Below are 458 nucleotides of genomic sequence, written 5' to 3' on the forward strand. Positions count from 1 at the left end.
AGAAGGTTTAGTACTGGGGATTTCATAACATATTTGACCTTGAAATTTGAGATCCCTCTTCATAAAATATTCTGCAAATGACTTGGAATTTTCTTTTACCTGTGGTACAGCAAAAGTGGGTTTAGATACAATATGAATATAATTAATTTAGATTATTTATATCCACTTACTCAGTTGTTGATGAAACCATAAGAGATGGCCCTAGGGGAATATGCCTCAATTATCTTCTGGTTAAAAATAGCAACAGGATGATTTCTTCAATGATTAAAAAGAAAATGTTCCTGGAATAACTTACTACATGTTGATATTTATTGAATAAATAGAATTTTAAGGCCCCTGATTATAAGGATATTTTAGATTTGCATTTTCCAGATGATTAGTGAGTGATGTTAAGTATGCTTTCATATTGGTCTGGCAGTCATTTGTATTTCTTCTTTTGAGAATTGTCTATACAAGGC

This window comes from Pteropus alecto, unplaced genomic scaffold (assembly GCF_000325575.1).
Source record: "Pteropus alecto unplaced genomic scaffold, ASM32557v1 scaffold8665, whole genome shotgun sequence".
In the NCBI taxonomy this organism is placed as follows: domain Eukaryota; kingdom Metazoa; phylum Chordata; class Mammalia; order Chiroptera; family Pteropodidae; genus Pteropus; species Pteropus alecto.